The following is a 23,279-nucleotide window of genomic DNA, read 5'->3' on the forward strand; positions in this document are numbered from 1 at the left end:
TGCCACCCCCCCAACACCCTCTGCAAGTGATGATAACTGTGCCATATCCTTGTTTTCTATCTCTTGAATTCAGAGATACATAAGTTTTGTGTCTGATGCTCAGGGTGCATAGCTAACTTAGTGCTTAATGTATCTGCATTTGTGATGTTGTTTTGTTAACTGTACTTTTGACATATTTTGGTCTTACAAAGTTTGACAGTTGATAGAATCAAAGCAGTTCATTGCCACAGTATTTTAAGAACCTCCTGAGGATTATGCTGTCTGAAACTAAAATGTGTCTCATTATTTTCTAACTGCTCTCTTTAATGATTTTCCAGTCCAAAGTATGAGGCCAAACTGAGGAAATTTAATGACCATCAGTACTTTTAAGAAGTATGAATGTGTGAATCTTTGATGCTTTAGGACCATTACTTGATAGAAGACATGTATTCACATAAGTCTCTGCTGTCATTGTTAAAGTCATTGCTGTACAAATCACTCACCTTTTACATTCTTTTAATAAGTAGCAATATGCAAGGATATGCCAATAATTTGTATTATTATACAATTCTGTTTTAACACTCCAGATTCAACAAATACCTTCTAAATCCAGCAGTTGCTACAGTTTTGGTTCAGGACTGAGTCTGTCTGATGCTAGGACTACACAGCCATTATATGGGTACATAAGGTTGTGAGCGTTGCCTGGCATCAATGTTATTATATGTATGTGTGTAGAATGAAGGTTTTAGCCCCTTAGGTGGTGAGTGAGTATACTCAGGCAATTATCATGACTGACATGTCTGGCACACCTCCCAGCTGTATCAGATGTTCACTAGGAGTGATATTCTACAGAGTCATTTACAGAGGGATGCAGGTTATACACTAGAACTGTAGTGAGTGAGTATGCCTCTTAGCCAATGCAATGGCATACTGACCATGCCTATGTGTGCCTACACCCACAGCAGCTCCAGGTTCCCCCTCTGACTCCTTACCTGCATGTGGCTGTGGTGACCTTGCCATTAGTAATGGGATGCGTGCCTCTTCACCTTGTTGATCCTGCTGAAGCTGTTTTCTGAAGATGATATTGTGAATCATGGCACAAATTGTGAACATTTCCATACATGTACATGGATCAGACTGCAGGTCTCACTCAGATGTATATAGACAGCAGAACTGCGACTTCAGTAGCCCAAACATATGGTCTATGATATTTGTGGTTTGAGCATGTGCCTCATTATGCATTCTTCAGCAGGTGTGTATGCATTTCTGATGGGCATCATGAGCCACAGTTCTAGTGTATAACCTGCATCCCTCAGTAAATTACTCTGTAGGATATCACCCCTAGTGAACATCTGATACAATTGGGAGGTGTGCCAGACATGTCAGTCATGGTAATTGCCTGAGTTGCCAGCACACACATTCAAGATGATTCCCTTAGCATTACACATGACTTGGTAGTTAATGGACTGGAAGCTCTTTCTATTTATGTTGACTCTTTCCTGTTCCCTGGGTGGTGCCTTGATTTCTATGTGTGTGCCATCTATAGCACCTAGTAAGTCTGGGTAGTGTGCTACAGGGTAGAACTCTTGTATATTTGTGGCCCTGTCCTCAGTAGTACAGAAAAAATATATGTGGCCTCTGGCATGTCGGAGCATAGCATTCAGGAAGTGATGGAAGATCCTGGATGCTGACACCTGTCACACCCCCATCATGTTCCCTGTTGGTCTCTGATTGGTTCCTTTAGCTAAAATTCCAAGTGCTGCACATACCTTTGTCTCCACTGGTATGAGTTCCCCTTAGTTTGCCCTGGGTCTGAGTTGAGGATGACAGAGGTTGCAGTGTTCTGTAGTGTGTCTCTATCCACCCTGTAGCACTTTACAGTTTCCACCTCATCCAGATTGTGATAAGTTAACTGGGGTCTGAAAATTCGTCTCCTTCTTGGCCATAGTCTGTTAGCAGCAACTGAAGCATAGATTTCAGCCTGTTGGACATACATATGAATTAAACAATAACAGCTCCTTCCATTCTTTCTGTGTAGAATCCTTTTCATTGCTGTATTCCAATAGGTTTTGGAATTTGCAGGGAAAGCCAGCACTGAGTCTACATGGCTGCATTATAGCTTATTGAATAGCTCCTCCATCTTGGATTGGTTGATTAGCATACAGTTCAGCTGCTTATGTTGTAATTAGCATGCCATCGTGTTTACAATGGTTGTGCAGCTCAATAAACTGTGTAGAGCCACTTACCGAATACAAAACTGTGTGCTGCTGTGTGCATCTTATAGGTTCAAAGCCTAGCCCATAGTTTTGTAGGCTTACGCCACCCTTTAGTATATTGGTCAAGATTTCTCTTGAACAAGGCCAGCGAGTGCTCTGCCTCCATATATATTTTTTTTTTACAGCATAGCAGGAGCGCCCTATTAATAGCCGTGTCGAGGTTTTTCTCTCTCCACTGTGTTGTGGCTGGCGGATCTGATCACCTCTGAGCAAAGGTAGGCGACTGAATATAGAGCTGTTCTTCTTTCAGTCGGGCAGACAGACAGATGTTTGACTTTTTATTTTTTTGGTGAGGAACTTTGTGGCCCTCTCCAGCTGCTGCAAGTGTCGGGTCAGATACACATTAATGGGGGGGCATTGTAATCATCATGGGGTCTGATGAGTGAGTATAGACTATGACCTCTCCCTTGATCTGATCTAGATGAGAGTTCATTTCAAGGTAGTGGGCCCAGGACTGAGCCCTGTGGTACACCCACTTGTGACAGGTTTTGGAGTCTGACATGCGCCAGCACCATCTTATGATGTATTTTAGCGGACCATGTAGGATTTATTGAATCTCTCTGGTTGTCTGTTATGATGAAATGTTCTAGATTATGTAACCTTGAAGTATCTAGCAATAGAGTCAAGAACATATTTCTTAGAAGACGCCTAAAGAGACATAATGCTAACTGTGTTATGTGTCTTATAAACACTATAGTAAGAATAAGCATTACTCGTAAACATAAACTTGACTTCTGTAAAATAATCTTCCCTTTTCCTACAAGTCTAAGATGTATATTCTCTGCATAAAGGAGAGAATCAAAGAGATAAAGTGGAAGAAAACTCCTGTCATATAAATATTTTGTAGTGCCATGAGGCTTTCTAAATAATGTATAATGTATAATGAATGCAATTATCAACAGTAGTAAATTATTACCAAATAATTAATATGCTGTCTGTTTGATTCAGCAACCAATTTAAAATTAAATACATTACTTTAAAGACAAGAGAAAATATATGGAGCTGTTTCCATACTTCATCATTCAGAAAATTAAGATCATCTATGCAATGATAATATCTAGCTGCATATTGAGAATGAAAATCAGATCTATAAATTTATTCCTTTTCAGAAAATTCTATCAAGAGATTGTCATATGAAGGAGCAAAGGAAGCCCTGATGGCTGTACCCACCAAATGATGAAAAATGGGGCCATTAAAAGTACTATGTATATGTTTGTGTAAGTGTATATATTTTGTATTTATTTTATATTTGTTGACCAGGAAAGCCTGACTAGGACAGAGTTTATTTCCAGAGGACGCCTGGGGAGAAATGCTCCAGCTGCATGCCTTTGGAATGTGGGAGGAAACCGGAGCACCTGGAGGAAACCCATGCAAATGCAGAGAGGGCATGCAGACTCTGCACAGAAGGCACCCCAGCTAAGAATCGAACAAGAGAACCTCTTGGTGTGAGGTGACAATGTGAACCGCTGCACTACTGCACCACCCATTATAATGTGGCATATTAGTATATAGACTCTGAACATCAACTGTACGTTACTATGTGGTTTGATTCCACTTCACATCTTGTAATTATGCAACAAATCAGTAAAATCCTCAATATAGGAAAACAAAAGAGTTAAATTAAATGATTATTGGTAATATGTCTAATATTATCCAAAATGTTCCCACAATTTAATTCTAGGCATCCAGGAGGATGCAAAATGTCTTTAAGGATTTTTTTTTTTGAAAGAGAGTAAAAATCAATATTTTAAAATAATCAGCAGCAATGTTTTGGGGAACATCTCACTCAGACAATGACCTAATTAGGCACCTTTGTGTGAAAGACACCTTATGGAGAGATTCTGCATGTTAGACTTGCAGTAAAAATCACAGCAGAAGTAACTGCATGGTATGTTTTAATGTCCTGCAAATGAGACATACACATATTTAATTACTGTTAAATATTTGAAATAATATTTGTACCTTTATCTGCTAGTTTAGTAGCTAGTTTAGTAAATAAATCTCAACTATTTTTCAAATTTAATGGAATCTGGCATTTATTTTTGGTAAATTATACTGTAACGCATGACTATTGTCCAAAAAGGCATTATACATTTAATCAATATAAAATTTACCATTGTGGAAATCTTCTGAATAAATAACTATTAAATGATGGAATAAAATTATTATAATTCTGTGCCTTATAATTATATTCCCATTATCTGAAAAATTATAAATAACATTCATGCATAGATTTTAAGGAATTGTCTAAAGCATGTTGTTGAATATCCTATTTCTTGTTATGCTAATCGCATAAAAGATGTAGCTTTCTACAAATGTTAAGAACATTGGAATGTAATGCAATGTATGTAAATGAAGTAACACAGTAAGAATGAACTTTTAACCCACTTTCAAAATACAGTAAGCGTTTCAGGAAAATTGCAACCAGAATTATTATTTACCTTCTTCTCAGTAAAATCATCCAAATGTGTGAAGACATCCTGGGAAAAGAAATGAAAACAGGTGTAGAGGAAAAATGAACTGTTTTTAAATTATTGTCTATACCTTTTCATAGATGGTTGGTAAACTTCTCTGTCGATATTAACTTGTCTCTTTTCTTCCTCTCTTGGTATGAAAATCCGGATTTGGTATGCAAGCTTACACCATTCTCCATCAATGGTTTTCATCCATTTATTAACTCTTTTCTGAAGAAATGTTTTATTCTGTTATATTTTTAAGGTTTTTAATCTTATCACCAACATTCCTCAACACTTGTTGAACTTGTATGCCATATAATTGGTGTAGAAGCTGATCCCGGATACTTTTTCCATTATTTTCAGGCACTTTATGTCTACCATTATTCTTTCACTAAATATTTTAATCCAAGTAAGCATATCCTGATGATCAGCCAAAATCCATCTGTCTGCAAACATTTTATTGTGCTCATCACATAGGTTAAAAGGTGTTGTAGGATCTTAAACGTACAGACTTTATATAATATAATGTCCAACTCCAGATATTTTTAAGTGTAGTGTGATTATAACGTGTTAATAACTTGTACCATATGTTTAAATAATCACAAAGCTTTTTAGATGCAGATGAATTAGATGAGTGAAATGTTTAAAATAGTTGTAAATTGCATTCATATCTCTCACCAAAAAACATTGTAGAAAGATTTTGATACATGGATATTGAAATGTGATTAGATATGGTATATCCTGGATTCCAATTGCAAGTCTGAGGGCTTAGGATGAGGACTCAAAAATGTAAGTGTTATTAGAGTAATACATGCACACATATGCATATATGAGTGTACTTTAAAATATTAAATAGCAAAAGGCTGAACATCAAAATATTGATGGCAAAGTATCTAAACTGTATAAATAGAACAAAACAAAAAAATAATGTTTTTGCATGGGGCAAAAAAAACCTGCACTGCCCATGTGAAGAGCTATGCCCCAAACCCACTGCTCATTGTATATACTAACTCCAAGATGTCCCACAACAAAATAATGTTGGAAGAAATAAGCATACAATTACTCGATTGCTTTTGCTGGCATTATTGATGCTGACTATTGCAGGAATATCTCTCTCTCTCTTTCTATATATATATATATATATATATGTGTGTGTGTGTGTGTGTGTGTGTGTGTAGATACCTATACACACACACACACACACACATATATATATATATATATATATATATATATATATATATTAAAGAAGCCAATGTTCCCTAGGGAATGAAGCTGAGGTATCAAAGCATTCTGAAGTAAACGTTACCACCAAGGCTGAAGGCTCTTCCGAAACAGCCCTCTGGACTAAAACGCCAAAATTATTAGCGTTCTAAAGTAAACGTTATTACTAAAGTTGAAATTTCTTCAGAATCAGCCCTCTGGACTAAACGCCAAAAGTTGCTTACAAAGTCTTGCTGTTCCTCAGCTGTCACCAGTAAAACACTGTTAGTTCCACTCGTTGATACACGGAAACCACCATTCGGTTCAACAAACTTAAAACGAGACTGTAAATCCAATAGTTGCAATAAACCATACGATAATAAAATAAAATCCAGTTTATTGTAAGTGCTTTCACGGCTGATACACGCCGCTTCATCAGACAAACAAAAATGAGATAGAAAACATTTTAGATGCCATGCATCATGTTATCATCCAATAGATACAAAGTATTTCATCTAGTTAAGTGCGTACTTCCTGTTCAGCTTGAATTACGTATATCAAATACTAAACCAAGCTGCAAAGTTAACAATACTATCTAAATGCTTCAATAAAGCAAGGCGCACCAATAAATAATTCATGTATCAAATAATATATCCTTACATAACTATGACATTAAAAATAGACAATAAACAGGAAAATTATTTAAAAATCCTTACAGAGAATCAATATAAGAATACATATTAAACTACAATTATACTGACAATAAACAATTCTTAAAAACATTCTATACTTTTACTAAATTAATCAACGACTAATTATACATCAATTATAAATACCTAATTCTATTCTCAGTAAGAATATAAATATATAGATATAGGAAAATCTTAAAAACAAACCCCCAGGGCTGGAATTTAATAAAATGAAGATAATTAACGCTAAAAGTTAAGATCAAACTATAGGATAATTCCTATAGCATTAGAATCAAACTAATGTGTCATTTTGAACCAAGAATGGTGTAAAAAAGATGTTTAAGTATATTTAACTAATCAGTGTTGATGATACAATTATTTGCAAGATGCTCTAGGCCAGGTATTGCATCTCTGAAAAGAAAGAAAGGGGACAGACAGGGGAAAATGCTGTAAAGCTAGTATTCGGCCCTACAACCTAAGAACTAGATGATTTCATCTTGAAAATGTTACATACCCCATATCTTCCTAAAACTTTCACTACTGAAAAATTGTATCTAAAATATAGCTATTTAGATATACCCCTTTAAAATATATAACTATTTAAGTGTTCTCCCTTTTAAATATGGTTTGATGGATAGTACCTCATTCAGTCCCTTCCCTCTGTGGGCAGCTAACCTACAAATCCACCCCAGTTCAGCTTGCTCTGTTAAATTTACTAAATTGCCTCCTCTCAGATTAGTATCCAATACTTGTATTACTTGGAACATAAAAGTATGCAAATTCCCTTCATTTAAGGTATGTTTGGCAAGTGCACTATATTCTTCGTGTCTATTTAGACAGTAACCATGATCCCGTATACGTTCCCTAAGGGACCTGGTTGAGAAGCATAGTACACAATGGGCTATATAAATCACATTCCTAGTTGCACAATCACTGTCATAGTTAATGGTCCAAAGATGTCCTGTTTCCGGATGCCTAAAATAGTGAGATTGATCAATATAGGCACATTGTGGACAATGTCCACATTTGTTGGTTCTTTCAAAACCTGTCCTGTTTTTGATGGTCCTAGTCATGGCCCCACAGAGATGTCGTTTGAGACTACACATGTTACTAAACGTAAAAGATGGAGCCTCACCAACTAAATCAACTACTTTGGTGTCTGCAGTGAGTATATTCCAGTTCTTACTAATAGCCTCCTGCACAACAGGTAATTTACCACCAAATGGTAAGACTATACTGACTGGACGAAAGACCAATGTACGAGTAGAGTTAATGGTGGATTGGGGAGGTTCTGAAAAATAGGGTTTGGCCCTATTGCATCTAAGGCCATCCATCTCAGAATATACATTCTCGATCTCAAAATCAGAATAACCTCTACTAATCAGACCTTCACGTAGGGTATCTAGCCCTGCCATATAATCATTATGTAAAGTGGATAAACGTGAAACACGCATTGCTTGGCCTTTTACTATGTTTCTAAAAATGTGTGAATTATGCATACTGTCTCGATGGAGATAGGCTGGCTTGTAGCATGGTTTACGATGTATCCTTGTATTAATCTGGATACCCGTCCTAAACACGGTAACATCTAAAAAATCCATATTCGTACTAGAAAAATTGATAGTAAACTTCAAATAACTGCTACAAGTATTGACCCAGTTATGGAATTCCTCCAATTCACTGACTGTTCCCTTCCACAAGAAAAACAGGTCATCAACAAACCTTTTATAGAATATTATGTGTGAATTGGGTACTATATATTCATCCTCAAAGGTCGCCATGACAATGTTGGCATAGCTGTTAGCACAGCTAGTGCCCATGGCGACCCCTTTGACTTGTTTGTAACAATTATCAGCATACAAAAAAACATTATTGTCAAGAACTAGTTCCATCAACAGAGCTAAATTCTCAATGCTAGTGCTAGACATGTCAGAATGCTTGGATAAGAACCTTTGTAGACAACAAATGCCTTCATAGTTAGGGATGCACGTAAATAGTGAGGTCACATCCATCGTAACAAAGATAATATTTTCAAAATTCAAGATAGGAGAAGAAGTAACATACTTAAACAGATCTTTTAAAAAATGTTCCGTGTCTTGTAATATAAAAGGTGAACACTTCACATAGGGTTTCAGCTGTTGATCCAAAAACATGGAAATTGGTTCTGTTAACCAGCCTGCACTAGCTACAATTGGTCTAAGATCTGGTTGTGTGGCATTCTTATGAATTTTAGGTAAACCTGAAATGGTTGGTATTAAGGGATGGTCAACAACCATAAATCTATATGTATCCTCAGATATAGCCCCTTCCACCTTGCTTTCTCTTAAGATGCTATCAATGTTTTCTTTCATGGAATGAATAATCTCAGCAGTAACCATTGTATAAGCATCATCGTTGAGCAAACTCATCATTTTGGTATGATAATAATTTACATCCAAGACAACTACAGGTCCTCCCTTATCGGCAGGACGTATGACAATATTATTATTAGATTTAAGACTATAAAACGCTTCTCTCTGTGTCTTAGTTAAATTGTTGTTCTGAAGGTAGTTGCTGAAAGTGAAATTATTATATAGATCTTTCTCTACTGCCTGTATAAAAATCTCAACATTGGAATGCATAGGAGGCATATAACAGCTCTTTTTTTCTGAGTAAGGGACAGACATTCCCATTATTATCATTGTGCAATAATTTCAAACATATATTCCTAGCAAATAATCTAATTGCTATAATAATTTGTCCCAAGTCCAAATTCGAGGTGGGAACAAAGGACATGCCTTTGTTTAAAAGTTCATACTCAGATTCAGAGAGAAAATAACCAGATATGTTGCATACAAGTGAACTCATGTCCAAAATTTTTGTAGAGTCTGTTGGTTTACCTGTTGTATGTCCTTCTTTTTGGCAGCGTGACAGCTGTCGCTTTCGAGAGACCGTTTTCTGTTTAGCCGTATAGGAAAAGGGGCCTCGACGGGATTATGCATCTCAACTCTGTCAAGTTGGATTTTCCATCGAACTGCTCCTGCTAAACCAATACTGGTACTGGATAGAGTAGAATTCCCAATGTCGGTAATAGGCAAACTGTCTACAACCACATCACTCGGTGTGGTATAGACAGACGGAGCTGCGTTCTCCATAGGTGAAGTAACGATATTAGATCCAGTCACATTTTCATCTTGTGGGCATGGTACAATAACGGCTGATGCTCCTGAAACAGGGGCATCCTTATTGGCCGATGTTAGACTAGAGGCTTGTCCGTCCCCTTTCTTTCTTTTCAGAGATGCAATACCTGGCCTAGAGCATCTTGCAAATAATTGTATCATCAACACTGATTAGTTAAATATACTTAAACATCTTTTTTACACCATTCTTGGTTCAAAATGACACATTAGTTTGATTCTAATGCTATAGGAACTATCCTATAGTTTGCTCTTAACTTTTAGTGTTAATTGTCTTCATTTTATTAAATTCCAGCCCTGGGGGTTTGTTTTTAAGATTTTCCTATGTCTATATATTTATATTCTTACTGAGCATAGAATTAGGTATTTATAATTGATGTATAATTAGTCGATTAATTTAGTAAAAGTATAGAATGTTTTTAAGAATTGTTTATTGTCAGTATAATTGTAGTTTAATATGCATTCTTATATTGATTCTCTGTAAGGATTTTTAAATAATTTTCCTGTTTATTGTTTATTTTTAATGTCATAGTTATGTAAGGATATATTATTTGATACATGAATTATTTAAGGGTGCGCCTTGCTTTATTGAAGCATTTAGATAGTATTGTTAACTTTGCAGCTTGGTTTAGTATTTGATATATGTAATTCAAGCTGAACAGGAAGTACGCACTTAACTAGATGAAATACTTTGTATCTATTGGATGATAACATGATGCATGGCATTTAAAATGTTTTCTATCTCATTTTTGTTTGTCTGATGAAGCGGCGTGTATCAGCCGTGAAAGCGCTTACAATAAACTGGATTTTATTTTATTATCGTATGGTTTATTGCAACTATTGGATTTACAGTCTCGTTTTAAGTTTGTTGAACCGAATGGTGGTTTCCGTGTATCAACGAGTGGAACTAACAGTGTTTTACTGGTGAGAGCTGAGGAACAGCAAGACTTTGTAAGCAACTTTTGGCGTTTAGTCCAGAGGGCTGATTCTGAAGAAATTTCAACTTTAGTAATAACGTTTACTTTAGAACGCTAATAATTTTGGCGTTTTAGTCCAGAGGGCTGTTTCGGAAGCCTTCAGCCTTGGTGGTAAAGTTTACTTCAGAACGCTTTGATACCTCAGCTTCGCTCCCTAGGGAACATTGGCTTCTTTAACATAACTGTTTTTCTGGACGTGTGGTGGTTTTTAATATATATATATATATATATATATATATATATATATATATATATATATATATATATATATATATGTATACACACACACACACACACTATATATATATATATATATATATATATATATATATATATATATATACATACACACATACATAGATAGATAGATACTTATATATGGAAACACTCATTATAGTCACATGTTTGTAATAATGAGCATCAATAATGCCAGCAAAAGCAAAGGAGTAATCATATGCTCCTGTCTTCCAGAATTACTTTGTTGTGGGAGGTGGTAGAATTGTGGGGAGGAGGAATTTGCACTTCTGTATACACACACATATAGTTACAATTCAAAATATATTATGCTCAAAATGTAGACAATGTTTTTAACTGCTCAAAATATAGACTACACAAATGACTGAATACAGATTTGGGAGAATTTAGTAATGCTGAATTAATGTTTTATGTAGTGTGTATACATTTAAGGGTGGCTGTGGTAGTGCAGCGGTTAGGGTTGTCACCTCACAGCAAGAGGTTCTCCAGTTCAGTTCTCAGCTGGGGTGCTTTCTGTGCAGTCTGCATGTCCTCTCTGTGGTCATGTGGGTTTCCTGTGGGTGCTATGGTTTCCTCTCACACTCCAAAGACATGCAGCAGATGGACTGGCCACTCTAAACTGGCTATAGGAATGAGTGTGAGTGGAACAGATGAACTAGCATGCCAGTGTTAGCTACCTGGTGGTGTAAACCTTGGCTCAAGGTGACTGTCACTGCTGAAGTGGCACCCTTAACCCCATGTGTAAAAATGGGAAAAGCGTATGAGGATGAATGGATAGTGCATATATATTTCGTAGACTCTAGTAACACTGAGTTAAGTTTTATATAGTACATATATATTTGGTAGACTCTAGTAACACTGAGTTAAGTTTTATATAGTGCATATATTTATATTTATCTATCTGTGGGTGCAGTGTGTTTGATCATACTTTCATTACACTGAACATTTTGTTAAGAAAATTGTTTTGTCGAACTGCACATTCACCACAAGATTGCAGCATTTTTTGGGGGACTGCTATACAGTGAGCTATGGGATTTAACCCTCTCCACACTGTATTGTGATACTGGAGTTGGTACATAATTATCTTTTCCTTTTTTCAGATTGAGTTTCAACCATTTGTGGCTCATGTAGTAATGAGTTGGAGATGTACTATAATATGAACATATATACTGTAAATTCCAACATTACTGAATCTCACAGGTTCATACGTAGGTACTAGGCTATCGGCCCAAGGGCCTACGTAAGCCTAGCCAGCAAGGTTCCATAGCTTATGCCACGCACGAAAGTTATTTTCCTGTGCCACTGTCAGCAGAGACACAGAAGTGATCCCCGGGGTGTATTTCCTATTTCCCATCCACTCATCAAGATTTTTCTTGAAGAGTTATAATGTAGAACTTTGCTTGACATAGATGGGTAGCCTGTTCCAGAGTATGGGAAGTCTCTGGGACAGGAATCTATCCCTCCAGCATGTCCTGTTTATTGTGGTGACAAGGTTTAGGTCCCTAGAGTGTGTATCTGGGAGGGATTGGGATTTCTTTAAGTGTAGCATGTCCAACAGCTCTGGGTTTGACATAGCTTTATATGTTAGGCAGAGATAATCTCAGAGTAGGTGATATGCGACAGAGTAAAGCTGGAGTTTTTGAGGCATTCAGTGTAGGGCATTTGTTTGACGCCAGTGATCCTCTTTGTGAGGTACTTCTGTGGCCTTTCCAGCTGCTGCAGATGTCTTGTGAGGTACATTCCAAAATGGGCGTTGTACTCTATAATGGGTCTAATGAGTGAAGAGTAGAGGGGAACAATGACCTCTTTTTTCCTGGATGAGAACCCTTTTTATGATGAGTTGTGCCACATAGAAGGACTTTCTGACTACTGTGGCGATGTGACTATCAAAGGAGAGACTACTGTCCACCTGGGTCCTAAGGTCTCATCACGCATTAAGTGTTAAGTAGATTGCTGCCTATGTGGTAGTTCATGGGTACAGAGTTTTTACCAAAGGGGATGACACTGCACTTTTTAGCACTGAGCTTGAGGCCATGGCTCTGACACCTGGCATCTGTCTCAGTGAGGCCCTTCTGTAGGATATCCACATCATTTGGGGACTTGACTATGGCTCGTAGTTTGCAGTCATTTGTGAACTTCGTTAGTCAGAGGCCTTCTGTGTTAGCCTGTACTTCAGAGAAGTAGATACCAAACAGGAGAGGTCCCAGGATGGAACCCTGTGGTACTCCACTTGTCACTGCTTTGAGGTCAGATTTGGAGTCTGCAACTTTTACAGTGTGGGTTCTGTCAGTGAGCCAGTTGGCAACCCATCTTGTGTCGTAGGGATTTATACCTAGTTCAGTGAGTTTAGCTATAATTCCAGAATGGGGGATGGTGTTGTAAGCCTTGGCGAGGTCAAAAGAGGCTGTGTGAACCACCTTACCTTCATCTACGGCTTTGATGACTGCCTCAAACAAAGTTGATCAGGTTCAGGAGGCATGATCTGCCTTTCACAAACCCAAACTGGGTGGGATCCAGAGTTTGGAGGTTACCAATGTCTTTGTTTATGAGTTCCATTATGATACATTCCATAGCCTTACAGAACAGGCTCGTCAGGCTAATAGGGATCAGTGGTGGCTCCCCCTTTGTGAAGTGGGATAACTGTTGCTGTGCGCCATTCAGTGGGCACAAAGCCTGATGCGAGGCTATTATTGAACATGGTGCTCAAGTGAGGAGCCAGTTTGTTCTGAAGTTCGTGTAAAACGCAGCCTGGGATGTTGTCTGGTCCCATGGATGCTGTGTTTTTGGCTTTAGAGAGTGCAGCTTTTACCTGTATAGTTCTGATTACAGGGACTCTGCATTCTTCCTGTATAGATATGGGACCTTTAGGGGGTAAGAGGGAGTTAAAGTTAGCACTGAACCTGTATGTCAGGATGTTGGCAATATCAGTTGGTTCTGTAATTGTTGTGCCTTTGTGCTGTAACTCAGAGCAGATCTGGGTGTTGCCATCTAGATTCTTGACATAGCTATATAATCCTTTGTGGTTGTCCTTGGATTTAGTGGCAATTTTGTTTTTGTAGCTAGCTTTGGAGGATCTTATAAGGGATCTCAGCATCTTGCTGAGGCTGACCAGGGAGCTCCTCCACTCATGGGATTTTACTTTCTTTTGCAACAGTTTCTTCTTTCTGTTGTACAATTTGTTTATGGCAGGGGACCACCAGATTGGCTTCCTTTTTTTGGAGGACAGCGTCTTGGTTCTGTTTGGGATAGCATGATCCATGCACTCGTGTAAGTGCTTATAGAGTGCATTTGTGTAGGATTCAGCAGTTGTAACTGTATTGTCCGTCTGCATGGGTGTCATGAAGTTCACCACTTCTGTCATAAGAAGCATGAAGTTGGCTTTGGAGAATTTTTTTACTGTGGTTTTCTTAATGGTGGGTGGGGGCGGGATGTGGTTATCAAGGGTGATAAGCTTATGGTCAGATCAGACCAACAAGAAGTTGACTTCAGGTGTGGAACTCATATTGGTAATGACTAGGTCTAGGATATTGTTGCCCCTGGTGGGGGTGTGGATAAGTTAATCTCAGAGAATTTCCTTTTCTATAAAGTACATCAATCTCAAAGGTACTAAATGCAAGTAATGTGGGGGTAGAAATGGCTTGCTCCCCTGCAAAAATGCTTTTAAGATGTGGCCATGAGTTTTACAATTCACCACTCTCTCAAAAATTGCCTTAGTTTTTCATAATTATGAGACTCACTCATTTGAGTTTCAAATTTACATTAGGACAGCATTTTCTGTACCCCCTAAAAATCATTTTAACAGGATTGTTATCAGCTATTGCACGTAGGAAAGCTACTTGGCAATAAAAGCAAATATAACCAACAGCAGCATCTGGATGAGATTAATGCTGACATTATAGACCTTGATATACTTATGCATGGAACATTATCAAGTCAGTTCATAAAAAGAAGGCATATATAAAGGAAGGCCTGCTTTATTATTTTCATCTATGTTTAACCAATCATAGTTCTGCAAAGTATCTCAATGGGATTTATATTTCAGTATGTGTTTATGACAAAATCCAACTAGTCAGGACCCCTCTTGTTGAGTTTTACCCATTCTGCCCTTCCATGGTGCAATTAAGGAGATAGTTTTAATGTTTAGTTGTGTGAGGGCGTGAAGCCTTCTATGTAGGTGAGTAATGTTGTAAAGTCTCCTAAACACCCACTCTGACAATGCTCATGCTGTTGACTGCAATTTTTATGAGATGAGTTATAATGAGCAAATATAAATCCATTATTTAAAATGCCTTTTTAGACATCTGAGCTATTACATCAGTTTCTCAAGTTTCACAAAATACTACTACTAATGACAGTAAAAATAACAATAATATATTATTATCTGCCATATTTTGTGCCTCTGCTCACTTCTGCTTTCAAATATTTTCAACCAAAACTGATTAAATTTCTTTGAATTACAACCTCAGCTGCTATCAGATCAGCTTTGACTGATTCAAGTCACTAAAAGACTCAATAAGTTAAAAAAATGAGAGGATACCTTGTAACATGGCCTTTTCCTGTGCTAAGTTATTTTTTAAAATGTATTTTTTTATTTATTTCACATTTGTTAACTGGCTAGGCAGAGGTGGGCTGAGCAGCCATCTCTGTTCATGACCTGGGACAGGTAGCATAAAAATAATTACAGAAAGTCTCATTGCACATTATTACAAAACACTGTATAACATTCAATAGCTTTATAAGTAAAGTGATGAAATGTATATACGGTATGTATAAAATGTACAATATTTACAGAGATAAACTTGTTTCATTTTGGCAGGGGTATAATTTGAATTCATCTATGTTCACAAAGGACATTTGTGGACTGAAAAAAAAAAACTAGGCTGAGAATTGAAATCCATTAAACACCAAAATATGGTCATCAGTGTGATGCAGTTGCGAGGATGACTTGACCCAAATCAATATACTAAGTTCTCACACAGGTCCCACATGTAATGCACTGACAAGCATAGGAAAGAAACAATTAAATCATGTTTTATTCATGGGCAACATTGCAATAGTCATTTTGTAAGCAAGAACTTACATTTTGGAATATATCATTATACCGCAACACAGCTAGCTTTTCGGACAAACAGTACCATAGAAAGGTGAATCAAATGTACTCAAATTCTTATGCTATTTTTCAGTAAAAAGAAGAAATCCAATACTTTGCCTCCTTCAGACACACAAATTAAAATGGGATAGTATTTCTGTTTATTTTCATAACTCAGTCATATCTAGTCCTATAAGTATATCTCATAATATTGCAATAAATCTGTGGCTCAGTGTAAAGTCAGGGCAGGAGCGGCCTTAGGTCAGCTGGTGCCCTAGGCAAAAGGGCTCCACGGCGCCCCCCACCACACCACTTGGTGCCCCTATCCTGGTCTACCTACACCAAATAAATATTGGAAAAGTGCCCCTGCTAGAGCAGCGCCCTAGGCGGCCGCCTAGTTGGCCTATGCCTAAGGCCGGCTATGAGTCAGGGACATACTTCTCAAAAATGCATATTCATATTCCAATGGCTTTAGATGTAACTTTCAGATGTGTTACATGAAGTACTAACAAAACTGCTAAGGTTCATTCTGTTGGGAAAAATAAAAGATATATGCTGTCGGCAAAGAGTCCACGTGCTGCTCCTTTGCAATACTGAGTCAGTGCAATATTTTTGTTTTCCTTCAAGTGTCTGCCTTCACCCTACGTGCTGAAGTTAATTGGCATCAAGTCAGGTACAGACTGTTGCTTAATGTTTCTCTAGACCAGAGTTGGTTGAGTGGTTCTCAAAGTCCAATAATCTAAATTGCTATCTATATTTCTTTCCCAAGCACACTGTAATCATCTTAGGTGATCCAGCTGGATGCCATAGTTTAATTAAAAAGATAAATAAAAAAAATCCATAAATTTAAGGTTTCAAGAAAAGAAGGCCACTAGGATTTCAAAGTATTAAGTGAAAACCCGTAGAGCACAGTTCCTTTTTATCCAGAATAAAATAAATATACTACAGTAAATATAAGGTATTTCATAATATCTGTTTTCTTCTGTTTAGCATTTGTTACTGCATCATCTACTATTTTTCAAATTTACTGTTTTCACAGAAAATGCACTCATTTATTACATGGTGTTTATTTTTCAAGTTTGTAGAATTGCAGTGATGCACACATTTCAGATGAAACCTTAAACATCTTGCATACTATAAATAACACTGGAACCTATCACTTTCTTTGCATGCATGCTCCATTTCTTTGATGTGAGCAGTACCAAATGCAATGGCATTGTATTTATGCAGTTGTTGAAGTCCATGCTTGCTAAATGCAGTTTAATCCAGCAAGCCATCTGGATAAAAACAGTAAACATAAATTAAATTGGTTAAGTACAGTTGTTTTGTGTATTGTTGTGACTCAGCAGTCATCAGGGAATCACAAAAATGTACAAAATATTTCACTCTTAATATCTTGACTATGGCCCATCTGTTGTATAACATGTAACATTTGCTTTGCTTTGCTTCTCAGCTTAGTGTTTCAGGGCAATAGGAAGTAATGTTTAAAATTAAATTATAAACTGACAGCACAAACTAATAACTTATATGACTAATCAGTAAATAACTCTTTAAATTAAACATTGTTCCTTGTTGAAATAGTCTCAGCAGTCATTTAAGTCACATATTATATTTTCACAGTCTTCCAGTTAGTGTTTTTATTATCCTTTTATTCAATTCTTCAAAATTATACTGATGATCAGATGTAGTCTGCTCCATCTGGCTTCAACCTGTAAGTCTTTGGATCTAACTCAGATCTGACACCAGCCAATTCCATGACCTGCTTGGCTCCGCCTACCACAATTCTCCACCACTCACTCTAATCCTCGGGTCTATATTAGATCATCGAAGTGTTAATACTTCGAATGGTCTAATATCGAACCGAAAACAGCGAACGCTGAAAATAGAGAAGCTGCAGAGAACCAAATTTTTCCTAGGGAAAGAATTCAGTTGTCTGTTTCTGTGGCTTCACTATTTTCAGCACTGTGGTGGAAAGTTACGGGTTGGGTTCAGGCAAGTGTGCGATTGTGTGGACGTTAGGGTTAGGTCGGGGTATGTGAGCTAGGGTTATAACGGGCACGGGTGAGGTGAGTGTGTGATAGTGATAGACTTTAGGGTTAGGGCGGGGTATGTGAGTTAGGGTTAGGGCACAGGTGAGGTGAGTGTGCGATAGTGACGGGCCTTAGGGTTAGGGTTTGGTTTAAGGATAGTGGATAGATAGTACTGTATTTACAGTTTAGTGTAGGGTTAGATGTAGGATTTTAAGTGTATGTGTGTGGATTACTGTTTTTTTTGGTGTGCTTGTGTTGTGTGTGTGTTTCTCGGAACAGTGAATTTTTTCCCAGGGAAAACATTCGCTGTTCTGAACTTTCGATGTTTTTAGATTTCGTGGTTAGAAGTTTGAGGTTGTTGTATTCGATGATGTGCTGTTTCAGTGAACTGATATAGACCCTAATCCTCAGATTTAGTTTGCTACCATTCTGGTTAGTAGCACGATCTTGGCTCCGCTCAACATTTCCTGTGTTGGTACCTAGCGTAGTAGGTTTTTGGTGAGATTTTTGCTACCCTTGCCATAGCATTATGTTATTTTTTTGGTTACTGTTGTCTGTGTGTAGATACATAGGTAGTTAGAAAGGTAGGTTTATTACCCTTTTTCACTATTATCCATTTGGAATTCCTGCTTTTTTGGCATACTTATTTTTTTTCCGTAAGCTAGTTAGTAGTTTTATGGTTTTTGTTGCAATTGTGGTATTCTAATTTCTTCTCTGATTTTTAACCTGGATAAGTGCTTTAAGAGGTGCATGGCCTGAAGGTCACAAGTTGCCATTGCTGGACATACAGCCGAAGTGTGTGAAGTGCTTGATAACAGTGCACCTGGATTCTGGATGCTTTGTCTGTGAGGGGTTCAGGACAAGAGCGATTAATGAACTTAGGGCCAAACTGTTCCTCAAAGGACTTCTCCCCTCTAATTCTTCCTCTTCTGTTCCTTGAGTTGCTTCTCCCTCAGTTCTGAACCTCAGGACCAACCTTCTAAAGTGGATAAGAAGAGATCCTCTTCTTCTTCTTTTCTTGTTCCTTCTTCCTCAGGCTCACTGGACCTGAAGATCCCAAAACATTTGAGTCCGCTGATTGCCCCAACACTGATATCAGCCTTGATGTCTTGGAGCTGATCTGCTTCAGTGCCAAAAACCAAGAAGGGTCCAGCTATGAGCCTTCCAAGCCCCTTCCTTGTCAAAGAGGTCCCTTCTGGTAGGTTAGCCTCCCCCTTTTCACCTTCCAATCCAGCAGAATGGTCACCAAAGTCCCCCACAGTTCCAAGTCTTTCCGGCTTAGATGTGGTGCATGGGGTTGTTTTCATCTAAACAAACATCCAAGCCCCCATTGGTGGTGTCATCCATCTGGTCATTGATGTCCATGGACAGTATTAAAACTTCAGAGTTGGAGCAGCTGATAAGGTCCTTTTTACAGATGCATTTAGGCCTTATGCCTTTTTTGAAGAGACATTTTTTGAATGAAGTGGAAGTTATTCCTGGTCAATATTCTTACTAGTCATAACAGCAGCCACACATTCTCCTGCAGTCTTAATCTCGACTTCTTCTCACAGGCAACTTTCCCATTCCTTAAGTGCCTGGATGGCATCTTTAAGCACTAAAAATTGCTTCAACTCCAGCCTGGAATATAATCTTAGAAAATGCAGGACAGACTGTTTTAAAAGATAGCTTACAGGCCAGATACATATGTAAAGCATGAATGAATCTAACTGCCCTGTGCATGGTGTCTGCACTGTAATCCTATTCACAACAGACTCTTACCTCCCCCATAAAATAATTTCTTGCCAGGAGTTCATACTTGTGAAAAGACTTTCTCCTTTTCAAGGTACTTACACTATAATTTTTCTGAGCTTCTTCAAGGATGAGGGGCAGACAGCCTCATATACTGTATTTTCCTTCTACTGCTATCTCTTGTAGCCCTATCCTTTTAGCCGTGATTTGTTTGCAAACGGACAACAGGCCTTTTGGATTCCACTTACTCTGAGATTCTTATGAACTTTAAATGTTCATGTCTGACTATATCCTCCATTTCACATATCCAGGCCACTAATATCTTGATTTTTACATGGTTATCTCTTTCCAATGTCTTGCTAGTCTTATTATGCTAATCACCCTTTGGCTTTGCCATTGCCACTTGCAAGGTACTGGGGCCATGGAGCCATTTTGCTTCTCTTTTCTTTAGTACAGTCATTTTTTTTTTCTTTTCAATCCTGAACTTTCCTTCTTATATTAATTATTGTAAGATAAATAGTACTGTTCCTGTGGCGCAGAGGGATAAAGCAACGACTGCAGCCCAGCAGACCTGGGTTTGGTTAGTGGCTCAGGTAACTGACAGAGCAGCAGGGAGGGATGGGTGTTACCATGCCTGGAAGGAACGGTGGTCCTGTTGGAGTCTTCTGCAATGATTCTTGGTGGAGGCTGGGGACAGTACAATGAGAGTTGTAATCTAAAGGGGGAGAGAGAGTATAGACATGACTGAGCTGCTGTGGAGGTGGTGTGATACGCTGCAACATGGGTCTTGCACAAGAGAAGGGGAGGGAGGAGACAGAGTAGGTCAAACTATAAAAAAGGGCTCAATGTAGGATATCACTGATCCCCATCAGCATGTCCTTAAGATTATCACTGGCCCTGATCTAAATTCAGACATTAGACCAGAGGTAGATTAGCAAGCCAGTACACACAGGGAAGGACTTGTGGCACTTGGACAACTGTCAAAATGAGGGAAGGAGAGAAAAGAAAAGTGTAAAAAATATATTCTAAGGTAAATGGAAACTACATGTATTTAATTAATAGAATTATTTTTTAAACAGGGAGGAAGAGGACCACAACTTTGCTCCATAGCTACAGCCCACCATACCAGAAACCTGTGTGTTTTGTTGTTTTGCTATATTTTAATAACTTTATCAAAGTAAGATAACTTGTTCTGGTTGGGGAGCCTTCCCTTGCAGGGCCATCTAGTATATCTAAAACCAGTTATAATAGAGTGGTATTGATTATGGAGTTTATAAGCTAGTCATCGTTTCGTGAACATTTTAATTTAGATTAATCATATAAACTATTTTTTTGTCCAAATAAATTTCTCAATTATAGAGAAGAAAGAAAGAAAAAAAAAGTTTGCTGCCTGACTCTATAACCTGAAACCAACAAGCTGTTGTCTTTTCTGGTATTGACTAATACTGTATACAGTTCATATTCACACACTTGAATGCAAAAGTCTGTTGTTTATCATACAACTAGAAGTCTTCAAGTTACTGTCTGTTTAGTCAATGTCTTATCACTTACAGTTTGTATCAGCACACTTGAATTGTTGAATATTTGTGTTGTATGGAATAATAATGCTGTTGAAAGTTCATATTAAATGCTTTACAAATCCACTTGCTTTATTGCATCTGTGACTGATTTCGGAATTCTTTCTATTTTCTGAAAATTTGTAGTTTTTGTGCATGTCTGCTATGAGCAACAGAGTGGGGAGGCAAGGTGATGCAACAGCTAATGTTGCTGCCTTATAGCACTTGGTTACCCAGTTTCATTCTTGGCCCATTACCTTCTCTGTGGTGTTTTCTTGTAATCGCTTTGTTTTTGTTGGACTTTTTTCTTCAAATATGTTCAATCTTGCATCACAAAGAGAAATGGGGAGGTCGAGTGACATTGCTCAAATTGCCACTAGGTATGGATGTGATATACATGTGATTGCCCATGTATTATAGGAGATATGATACATCTCAGATGGCCTTCTGCCTTATATCCACTGCTTATCAGGTCGATCTCTGGCTCCTTGAAATCCTGAATTTGTAAAGTGGGCGTTAAATATGTAAGTATGTATTTTAGGATGGTTGGATGGCTGAATAATAGTTGATAGCTGTGTTATGTCCAGTGATTTCAAGGTATCAGAGCAAAACAAGGGGGTGTCCCTTTCCTTACTTCAGAAGAATATCTCTTACTATAAAATTCTGCTGGAAATATGTCATAAAAAAGAAGGAAAAATTGCAAGCTACCCTTGAGGGGTTAACAAAGTGAATACATTTTTGAATTCACTTGGCAGTAAGCACATCTTCAGCAATGTGTATATAAAATAAGTGGTTAGCTGTGGATTCCTACTCCTTTTATATGGTTGTAGAGGCTATTCCTAATGTAAATTCCTACTTGGTGTATACACTTTTCTCTGACTGAATAATACATTTAAGAAATGCACTTCCATTTACCTAAATATTTGCATCAGTAGGTGTCAAAACCTGAGAAGTATATGGGAACCTCCCAGCATAAAAAGTTTTATTAATGTGAGTGACAGCTTGTCTAATGTTATCAAAGGACTGGCAGCTTCTCTGAGTTTCTATTTGGGACATATCCCTGCCAAAAATGCTCATCCCTTCCACGATTCTCAGGAAAGGAACTGCCTCCCTGTTTTCATTACAAAGAGTAGCAAACATGACAGGTTTTGAATGATAGCATTCAGTGATTTTCTCTCCCATGAGGAGGGAGAGAAGGCTGAAAAAAACTTTGTGAGTGACTTGTTAACATAATTCTACTTTTTCATATCCGACAGGTCCTCTGTTCCTGAATTTGTATTATGACATCTGCATAGATGGATGTTGACACTGTAGTTGTTCTTTTTGCTTTCCAAGAGAATTGACCTGGTAGAATTGTATACTGATGAAAAAAATAGGACAAACAAACTCGTAGCAAGATTTGCCATAGTATTTCTGGACTCCTAGTAGCAGCAGACAAGATATTACTGATTAAAGAAAATATCTGCAGGAAGACAACCTGTAGAACATTTAAAACACAAAACCTTGAGAGATATAAATATTTAGACCAAATCTGAGCCATTTTGGAAAATTGTGTTTGGCAATTTTTACTCTATAGAAGTGCATCTCCAAAACAGTATAACTATTTGATAAGTTAAAATAACTATCAACTATTTGAAAGTTAACATTTCTACATTTGGCTGTAAAGCAATAATCTCTAAAACTGCCTGCTTGGACTAGTACATTTAAATTTTTAGTGCTTTTTTAAATGTAGCATGCTGATAAGGGTAGCAATTCAGAAGGCTTGTAAAATACATGTAATCAATCTCAGAGGACTACAGTATTTTGTTAAACAGTTTTACAGACCTGGCTTGAATATTTTTTTTGGATAAACTAACAGCTGA

General features: G+C 37.6%; 1 protein-coding gene across 5 annotated transcripts in view; it reads left to right on the forward strand.

Annotated features, from left to right (window-relative positions):
• SLC16A7 (solute carrier family 16 member 7) overlaps positions 1-23,279 on the forward strand; it is a 1,124,843-nt gene that overhangs the window by 144,979 nt on the left and 956,585 nt on the right. Inside the window, exon 2 of one of the 5 annotated variants that reach the window (XM_044088276.1) lies at positions 3,365-3,472. The exons of 3 other annotated variants lie outside the window; for them this stretch is intronic. The gene's annotated coding sequence lies outside the window, so the exon portion shown is untranslated. Of the gene's footprint in view, positions 1-3,364; positions 3,473-22,607; positions 22,630-23,279 lie in introns of those variants that run through there. One more of the 5 variants, XM_044088277.1, reaches the window with a different exon arrangement.

The sequence above is a fragment of the Protopterus annectens genome, chromosome 11.part0 (assembly GCF_019279795.1).
Source record: "Protopterus annectens isolate FY-2018-M chromosome 11.part0, PAN1.0, whole genome shotgun sequence".
NCBI classification, from domain to species: domain Eukaryota; kingdom Metazoa; phylum Chordata; order Ceratodontiformes; family Protopteridae; genus Protopterus; species Protopterus annectens.